Here is a 10,261-nt window from a genome sequence, read left to right as displayed (position 1 = left end):
TTGGAACAATGTCTGGAGGGTGAAAATCCAAAAAACATTCTCTTTTACTCAGAGTATTATTAATATCACCTCCCCTGTCTGATATCTTAACTTTCTCTATGCCACAAAATCTAAAGGTGGAAATGTCATGCTTTCATGTCATTGAAATGTACAGCGACTGGATGATCCCTGTCGTTTCTCCTGATTGAACTTTTTATGTCACTAATTCTTCTGTTTGACAGCAGCGGGTGTGTTTTTACCGACATAACAGAGCCCACATGGACATTTAAATAATGTAAATAACATGGGTGGTGGAACACGTAATAATGTCATTTATTTGGAACCTTTTTCCTGTGTGGTGGGTGACAGAATATTGACAAGCGTCAATCATTATTGGTTGCACTTGTGGCGCATCCTCTGCATTTTTACTAAGTCTACCCATTTAGGGAGGGCGTAAAAGTGCTGCTAATTTTCTTAAGTGGCTGGCAGTGGCATGAACAATTTATCGCGTAACATTGCGAACCTCTCCTATACACACATACGTGGTGGATATTTAAATTTCAGCCGGCAAAAGCTGGCGTTCCGATGATAAAATATGCCAGTGTTTCTTGACCAACCTCTCCCACTTTTCGCGGAATTCAAAAGTATATTGTAAGTTAGTGAACATTACGGAATGTTTGTAGCTTTAGCGGGTCTTTTTGTAGCAGTTCAATCCGTGTTTTTTCTCAATGCCAAGTTATGAGCTTCATACCACCACAGTTGTGACGAATAGCCTCTTTTTAGAAAACCTCATGCGCATGCTCCGCCTGCTTTTTCTAAGTAATCATCTGTGGAGTGGCATATACGGCGCCAGTCATAAAAAATTGGCTTCTTGGGAAAGTCCCTCTTTTTTATGGCCTTCAGGGTGGAAGCTGTCACCTGTAATAGAAGTATTTCTGTCCGTTATCTTTTCTATATAGACTTGTAACAAGGTTCCATTTTGATTTCTCAATCCACATATCCGAGATAATGAACACGTTTAGCTGTCACGTTCAATAGTGAATTTGAGATTGGGTCAATGTCGTTGAGTAGTCCTGCAACCACTGGTCTGCCTGGATAGTTGCCTTGTTGTGTTTTAGGTTTGTGTAATTTCGGTAAAATGTATAAGCATGGACGTATGGCACATTTGCAACAAAGATATTCATATTCAGGTTTTGAGATAAGGTTGTTTAATAGGGCTTGCTCCAAATTAGAGCAAATATCCCTTTGGAACACCTGTGTGGGATCAACACTCAGTTTTCTATAGAAACGTTCATTGCTGAGTTGTCTCTGAATTTCTTCTTTATATTTGTCATAGTCTAAAACAACCACAGCACCACCCTTGTCTGCAGGTTTTATAACCAAAGATGAATCTTTCATTAATTCTTTGAGTGCCAGTCCTCACGTACCCTAAAATGTAATTAAACTATAATATTTCATACGGAAAGAAGTATGTTTAATAGAAAAGTAAAATTAGCAAGTGCGCGTCATCTCTTCCTCGCGTGCCTACAGACTGATTTCCAACTGTGACTCCCAGTACAAAAACTCAAAATTATTTTGGAAGAAACAAGCCTGAAACCTTGAACAAAGACTGTTTACATCTAGTAGAAGCCATAGGAATTGCAATCTGGGAGCTGGAATTGCATAGGACCCATCTCAACAACAACAAAAATATCTGATTGGTTTTTCTTCAGATTTTCTCCTACCATAGCAATTGTGTTATAGTCTCATACATTATTTTAACATTTATACAAACATTTATATGCATATCCTGTCTTCTGGGCCTGAGTAACAGGCAGTTTACTTTGGGCTCGTCAGTCAGGCGGAAATTCTGAAAAAAGAACACTAGCCACTTTTAATCTCTTTATCAAAAGATTTGGGATAACTTGTTCACAATCACTATTTGCCTCTGATCTGTAGAACATTGGGATGATTCAGAAATGACCCATGTTCACACACAGAGACAACCTCATTGCTGTTATACAGACTAAAGGATAAAGTTATTTACGCAATACAGAGTTGTTTTTGTACGTACAGGTTGTTAGTGCTTTTACAGGTACTAAATGTATTACATTTGACTCAGACAAACTCAGACAGCACAATAATTTCTGTGTAATTAAAACCCCAGTTATTACATTTCACCAAACCTCTTTCCCTGTCCACTGCCTCCTTCATTCCAGGCTACTAATTGCATGGAAGTGACTGCCTCCAATTAGTACTGGTCCGGGGAGAAAATTGGTCTGAATTTTAATGCATTTGCTTTAAAAGGAGAGGTAAAAGGAGAGTGGAGGAGAGAGCGAGGAACATAGTGTCACGCGGAGTGGAAGAGGTAAACCCAAGAGCAGGCTCAGACGAGGAGACTGGGATGAGGTAACCAAGTTATATATTAAAACACTGGGGAGATTGAGTGCAGGCCAGGGGTAGCTCGTTCGGGTTGCTGGAAACCAGGTGCGGAGGCTGAAGCTGGAGCGAGAGGTGTGGGGACAGGGTAAGCAGGTTCAGAGGGGAATCCAAGGGAGCGTAGAGTGGGGAATCCAGGACAGAGTAGCAGGACTGACAAGAAGTCGGACTGGAGACAGGGACCAGAGTCAGAGCGGGCAGAACTGTAGCGGAGAGGAAAACAGCATCAGGCAAGGGAAAACAGAAACAAACGGCTAGAAACATGGACTGACTGGGCAAAGATTACAATCTGGTATTGTGGAAGTGGCATGACTGAGTATTTGAGAGGTCTTGATTATGGAACAGGTTGCAGCTGGTGGGGATCTGCTCTGACTCCAGCACACCTGTCTCCGCCCACACAATCACACACACACACACACACACACACACAACAAAACACACACACACACACACACACACACACACACACACACACACACACACACACACACACACACACACACACACACACACACACACACACAAGACAGAGAGGGAGAGCAACTGGAGTGGCAGCAGGTCAAGGAGACACCGGATGAGCACTAGAGAGCATGGCAGGAGCAGATGTGACACATAGAGAGAGAAACAGAAAACGAGAAAAGGGAGGGAGGGAGGGGATGGGCAATAGAGATGCACCAGAAGTAGATTGAAATGCTTCTCTCAGTCCCTTGAACTCTCTGTCTATGTGCTAGCCAACTGATGAGTCCAGTTCTTGTTCATGCATCATCTGATTGGTGCACACATCATCCTCCTCCTTTGATGGTTGCCAAGCGATGAATCCAGACCTAAGGAGGAATCCTTCTTCAGCCATCAATGGTCTCCATTAATCTCTGCGCTACGGATCCCTTTTACGGGATCATTTTCCTAAACAACCGCTAGAATTGCAGGGCGCAAATGCAAAAATATTACTAAAATACACTGCTCAAAAAAATAAAGAACACTAATAACACATCCTAGATCTGAATGAATGAAATATTCTTATTAAATACTTTTTCTACATAGTTGAATGTGCTGACAACAAAAATCACACAAAAATGATCAATGGAAATCAAATTTATCAACCCATGGAAGTCTGGATTTGGAGTCACACTCAAAATTAAAGTGGAAAACCACACTACAGGCTGATCCAACTTTGATGTAATGTCCTTAAAACAAGTCAAAATGAGGCTCAGTAGTGTGTGTGGCCTCACGTGCCTGTATGACCTCCCTACAACGCCTGGGCATGCTCCTGATGAGGTGGCGGATGTCGTCCTGAGGAGTCTCCTCCCAGACCTGGACTAAAGCATCCGCCAACTCCTGGACAGTCTGTGGGCAACGTGGCGTTGGTGGATGGAGCGAGACATGATGTCCCAGATGTGCTCAATTGGATCAGGTCTGGGGAACGGGCGGGCCAGTCCATAGCATCAATGCCCTCTTGCAGGAACTGCTGACACACTCCAGCCACATGAGGTCTAGCATGTGTCTTGCATTAGGAGGAACCCAGGGCCAACCGCACCAGCATATGGTCTCACAAGGGGTCTGAGGATCTCATCTCGGTACCTAATGGCAGTCAGGCTACTCTGGCGAGCACATGGAGGGCTGTGCGGGCCCCCAAAGAAATGCCACCCCACACCATGACTGAACCACCGCCAACCGGTCATGCTGGAGGATGTTGCAGGCAGCAGAACGTTTCTCACGGCGTCTCCAGACTCTGTCACACGTTGTCACATGTGCTCAGTGAGACCTGCTTTCATCTGTGAAGAGCACAGGGCGCCAAGTGGCGAATTTGCCAATCTTGGTGTTCTCTGGCAAATGCAAACGTCTGCACGGTGTTGGGCTGTAAGCACAACCCCCACCTGTGGACGTCGGGCCCTCATACCACCTCATGGAGTCTGTTTCTGAACCGTATGAGCAAACAACAAAAATACAACATTAATAAGATAAAAAAAGACACAATAAAAAGCAATAAGAAAAAGAAGATAACAAATAATAATAATGGCAAAAGAAGACAAATACTAGACAAAGATAGAACAAATACCTCAACAATAGAACATACACAAAACACATTAAACACAAAAAAAAAGGCAAAAAAGAAAGAAAAAGAAGAAGACAAAAAAAGAAAAATAAACACAAATAAGCATAGAACTAAGGAATATAGAAACAAATAAACAACAAACATACCAATAAACACAAAAAAGACAGAAACCAAATCAATAACACAATCAAATACAACATAAGAAAGTAAAGAAGCGTATACCTGAGTATAAGCCACCACATGACTCATGGAACACTAATAGAAGACAACACAGCAGACAGCATCATAGCCCACAGCTCAGCATAAAAATGTCGCCATCCTGGAAATAAGAGATAGCACTAACATCTAGAGCCAATTAGTGTGAAAGGATAATGGAATCAGAGACTCCGTCTCATGCTACCACTGAAGTGAAAGCACCGTCAGCATTCAAAAGTGACCAAAACATCAGCCAGGAAGCATAGACCTGAGAAGTGGGTCCTGTGGTCACCACCTGCAAACCACTCCTTTATTGGGGGTGTCTTGCTAATTGCCTACTATTTGTCCACCTGTTGTCAGTCCATGTTGGCCACAAAGATGTGAAATTTATTGTCAATCAGTGTTGCTTCCTAAGTGGACAGTTTGATTTCACAGAAGTGTGATTGACTTGGAGTTACATTGTGTTGTTTAAGTGTTCCCTTTATTTTTTTGAGCTGTGTATTTGTAATCATGCAATCACAAGTGAAATATACCAAAACACAGCTTAGCTTGTTGTTAATCCACCTATCATGTCAGATTTCGAAAATATATTTTACAGCGAAAGAAATCCAAGCTTTTGTGAGTGTAGCTTTCAATGCTACAACAGCTAGCCCCAATTAGCATGGTCACGAAAGTCAGAAAAGCAATAAAACGTATCGCTTACCTAAGATAATCTTCGGATGTTTGCACTCACGAGACTCCCAGTTACACAATAAATGTAATTTTTGTTCGATAAATATTACTCTTATAACAAAAAAACGCCATTTGGGTTGCGTGTTATGTTGAGAAAACTACAGCCTCGTTCCGGTCCCGAAAGGAAGATGAAAATTTCCAAACGTATCAGATTAAAAAATATTACTTAGAATATTTATAATCATGCAATCACAAGTGAAATATACCAAAACACAGCTTAGCTTGTTGTTAATCCACCTATCGTTTCAGATATTTTAAATATACCTTACAGCGAAAGAAATCCAAGCTTTTGTGAGTGTAGCTTTCAATGCTAGAACAGCTAGCCTTATATTAGCTTGGTTAGCTTGGTCACGAAAGTCAGAAAAGCAATAAAATTAATCGCTTACCTTTGATAATCTTCGGATGTTTCCACTCACGAGACTCCCAGTTACACAACAAATGTTATTTTTGTTCGATAAATATTACTTTTATCACAAAAAAACGCCATTTGGGTTTATGTTGAGAAAACAAAAGCCGTGTTCCGTTCGACAAATTCCAAAAAGTATCCGTAATGGTCGTAGAAACATGTCAAATGTTTTTTATAATCAATCCTCAGGTTGTTTTTAACAAACATAATCGATAATATTTCAACCGGACCATAACCTATTCATTAACCCTTCTCGCTAGCGGAACACCCACAACATTCCGCTGTTCAAAAATATAAAATATTTTTTTGAAATATTTAACTTCCACACATTAACAAGTCCAATACAGCAAATGAAAGATAAACATCTTGTGAATTCAGCCAACATGTCCGATTTTTTAAATGTTTTACAGCGAAAACACAATATATATTTATGTTAGCTCACCACAATAGCCAAACACACAACGCCATGTTTTCACCGCAAACATACCTTTCACAAAACCCACAAATAGAGATAGAATTAATCACTAACCTTTGAACAACTTCATCAGATGACAGTCTTATAACATCATGTTATACAATATATTTATGTTTTGTTCGAAAATGTGCATATTTATAGGTATAAATCGTAGTTTTACATTGCAGCCACCGTCACAAATAGCACCAAAACAGCCAGAATAATTACAGAGAGCAACGTAAAATACATAAATACTCATCATAAAACATTTATGAAAAATACATGTTGTACAGCAAATGAAAGATAAACATCTTGTGAATCCAGACAATATTTCAGATTTTTTAAGTGTTTTACAACGAAAACACAATATATATTTATGTTAGCTCACCACAATAGCCAAACACACAACGCCATTTATTCACCGCTAACATAGCTTTCACAAAACCCACAAATAGAGATAAAATTAATCACTAACCTTTGAACAACTTCATCAGATGACAGTCTTATAACATCATGTTATACAATACATTTATGTTTTGTTCGAAAATGTGCATATTTAKAGCTACAAATCYTRGTTTTACATTGTGAAWATGGCGCCAWAATGCACCAAATTGTCCGGAGAWATTTTGGACAGTCACGTAATCTAACCAAAAAACTCATCATAAACTTTGCTAAAAAATACATGTTGTACAGCAAATGAAAGATACACTGGTTCTTAATGCAACCGCTGTGTTAGATAAAAAAAAAAAACTAGTACAACGTACAGCATGCAATATTCTGAGACAGCGCCCAGCCATTCTCCGCCATGTTTGAGCCAACATATTCCACAAAAATACGAAATAACATCATAAATATTCTCTTACCTTTGATGATCTTCCATCAGAATGTAGTGCAAGGAGTCCTAGTTCCACAATAAATCGTTGTTTTGTTTTAGAATGTCCATTTCTTCTGTCGAATTAGCAACTTTGGCTAGCATTGTGGAGCACACATGTCCATCAACTCTTGGCGCATGGAACGAAAAATTCCAAAAGTCACAATAAACATTGAATAAACTGGTCAAACTCAGTTGAAAATCCATCTTTATGATGTTTTTCTCATATGTATCCAATAATGTCGGAGACGGAGCATTTCATCGTATATACCTAATGCATTGCAGAAAACAATGTCGTGTTCCCTGGTGCGCAGCTGAATACTGCCAATAGGGCGGACCTGTCACTCCAAAAGCTCTCATTCGGTCTCACATCAAGCTCGACACCCCATTCAACATTCTACTGCCCGTTGACATCTAGTGGAAGGCGTATGAAGTGCATCCAGATCCATAAATAAAAGGCAATTGAATAGGCAAGGCCTGACACAGAGCCCCATTTTCAGAATTTTCACTTCCTGTTTGGAAGTTTGCTGCCAAATGAGTTCTGTTTTACTCACAGATATAATTCAAACAGTTTTCTATCCAATAGTAATAATAATATGCATATTGTATGATCTAGAACAGAGTACGAGGCCGTTTAATTTGGGCACGATTTTTTCCCCCAAAAAAAACGCACTCACCACAGAGGTTACAGTCAATCTGTCACACCCTGGCCTCTGTTATATTGATTTTCTTTATTAGTTTAGTTAGGTCAGGGTGTGACATGGGATGTTTGTGTGTTTTGTCTAGTTTAGGGTGTGTGTATTGTTTAGGGGGTTTTGTATAGTGTATGGGGTTGGGTTCAGTAGAGAGGTTTAGGAAAGTCTATGGTTGCCTGGTTTGGTTCTCAATCAGAGACAGCTGTTTATTGTTGTCTCTGATTGGGMGCCATATTTAAGGCAGCCATAGGCTTTAGGTGATTGTGGGTAATTGTCTATGTTCTATGTTGCATGTGTGCACTTAGTTCGTTTTAGCTTCACGATCGTTTGTTTTTTTGTTCGTTTAGKAAGTGTTTGTTTTTCTTCATTAAAAGAAGATGGCTTTCTTTCACGCTGCGCCTTGGTCCACTCATTCGTCATATAACGGTCGTGACACAATCAAGTAGATTTCTAGCTTAGAACATAACACATTGTACCGGTAATAACATCTATGGTGGACTGCACTGTATCCTCCCTGACCTTCATTCTGCTCCTACTGAACTGGCATACATGTCAGTCAGCTTGTCCATCTCTCATGGGTGGATGGGTCAGTTTGACCCCCAGGCACTCCATGGAGCTTCTTAGCCTGCAGACAGGAGACTGACGGGGCTCATGGGGCCATAACAGGCATGCGACAGGCCCTTTTGATTCCTCACACTGGACAGACAGGTGAACTGAGGAGAGAGTAGACAAAGGGCTGTCCATAAGGGAATGAAGAGAGAGAGACAGCCTGAGATGGGAAAGGAAATTAGAGAGGGGGGAGAGAAAGGAAACAGAGAGAAAAAGTGAGATGGGGAGAGAGCAATAGAGAGAGAGAGAGACAAATATAAAAGAGAGAGAGGAACAGATAGAGGGACACAAAGGCAGGACGATATACAATGAGTTTACAAAACATTAGGAACACCTTCCCTTTTGCCCTGGATTCTACTGTGTGTCCATATGATGACAGAAACTCAAGCAAGTTAATGAGCCGTAGCAATGTTTCATAGGGAGATTAATTTTGCATTACTGTTCTGCAAGTTGGCAAAGAAGGCCCATGTTTCCCAGCTACTGAAATATTCCCTCTTTTCCTTTAGCACTCACTTCTATCATCAAGTGCTTTGAGAGGCTATTTTAAGGCTACTGTCAACAACATCCGGTAAAATTGGAGGGCGCGCAATTCAAATAAATAATTGTAATATTAAACATTTATGAACATACAAGTATCTTATATCGGTTAAAAGCTTAAATTCTTGTTAATCGACCTGCATTGTGTGATTTACAATAAGCTTTACAGCGAAAGCTTACCATGCAATTGTTTGAGGACGGTGCCCCACATCAACATATTTTTCAATAAGCACAGGCTTCATAAAATCACAAATTGCAATTAAATAATCACTTACTTTTTGAAAATCTTCCTCTGTTTGCAATCCCAAGAGTCCCAGCTACAACATGAATTGTTGTTTTGTTAGATAAAATCCTTCTTTATTTCCCAAAAAGTCAGTTTAGTTGGCGCCATCGATTTCAGTAATCCACTCGTTCAACATGAAGACACAGGAATCCAAAAAGCTTTGTTCAAACAAGTCAAACTACATTTCTATTCAATCCACAGGTACCCTAAAAAGTAAATAAACTATAATATTTCATAGGGAAAAAAGTATGTTCAATAGAAAAGTAAAATTAGCAAGTGCGCATCCTCTTCTTCGCACGCCCACAGACTGATTTTCCACTGTGACTCTTTGTACTAAAACTCCAAATGATTCCTCGTTTTGGAAGAAACAAGCCTGAAACCTTGAACAAATACTGTTTACATTTAGTGGAAGCCATAGGAATTGCAATCTGGGAGCTAGAATTGCATAGGACCCGTAGCTTTCCATTGTAAGAGCGTGTGATCTAAAAAAAAAACATCTGGTTGGTTTTTCTTCTGATTTTCTCCTACCATATTAATTATATTATAGTCTCATACATTATTTTAACATTTCAACAAACTTCAAAGTGTTTTCTATCCAATGATACCATTTATATGCATATCCTGGCTTCTGGGCCAGAGTAACAGGCAGTTTACTTTGGGCATGTCAGTCAGGCGGAAATTCTGAAAAAAGGACACGAGCCTGAAGAAGTTTCGATCTCTACCTTACCTGACACCCTAGACTTACTTCAAGTTACCGCTCTATAGATCCACAGATGATGCAATCGCCATTGCACTGCACACTGCCATATCCCATCTGGACAAGAGGAATACCTATGTAGGAAAGCTGTTCAGCTCAGCCTTCAACACCATAGTACCTTCCAAGCTCATCATCATGCTCGGGGCCCTGGGTCTGAACCCCGCCCTGTGCAACTGGGTCCTGGACTTCCTGACGGGCCGCCCCCTGGTGGTGACGGTAGGAAACAACACCTCCACTTCACTGATCCTCAACATAAGGGCCCCACAAGGGTG

The sequence above is a fragment of the Salvelinus sp. IW2-2015 genome, unplaced genomic scaffold (genome assembly GCF_002910315.2).
Source record: "Salvelinus sp. IW2-2015 unplaced genomic scaffold, ASM291031v2 Un_scaffold16454, whole genome shotgun sequence".
Classification (NCBI taxonomy): Eukaryota; Metazoa; Chordata; class Actinopteri; order Salmoniformes; family Salmonidae; genus Salvelinus; species Salvelinus sp. IW2-2015.
This window is presented reverse-complemented; position numbering follows the sequence as displayed.